The 200-nt window shown below is 60.5% G+C and overlaps 1 long non-coding RNA gene across 1 annotated transcript; it reads left to right on the top strand.

Moving 5' to 3' along the window:
* LOC107185230 lies at positions 1 to 200 on the top strand. Its single transcript, XR_001516155.1, has 2 exons — positions 1 to 32; positions 169 to 200. It is a non-coding gene; the product is annotated as an uncharacterized LOC107185230 (long non-coding RNA).

The following is a 200-nucleotide window of genomic DNA, read 5'->3' as shown; positions in this document are numbered from 1 at the left end:
CCCACGCCCAGCGAAGGCGGCCTTGGTGGTGGGTAAGTCTTTGCCTACGGACTCAGAGCAGTGCGGGGCTGCAGGGGAAGCAGCAGGCTGTGTGCTGCTGCTGGCTGTCTAGTGGCTTTTGTTGCCGTTTGGAGGTCAGGGTCATGTTTGGTCTTTCATTCCCTTTAGGATGGGAGAGCCGCCCGCCTGCTCCTACTTGG

Source organism: Myotis davidii, unplaced genomic scaffold (assembly GCF_000327345.1).
Source record: "Myotis davidii unplaced genomic scaffold, ASM32734v1 C60972764, whole genome shotgun sequence".
Lineage (NCBI taxonomy): Eukaryota > Metazoa > Chordata > Mammalia > Chiroptera > Vespertilionidae > Myotis > Myotis davidii.
Note: the sequence above shows the minus strand (reverse complement) of the source record. Positions and strands in the feature narration are given on the sequence as shown.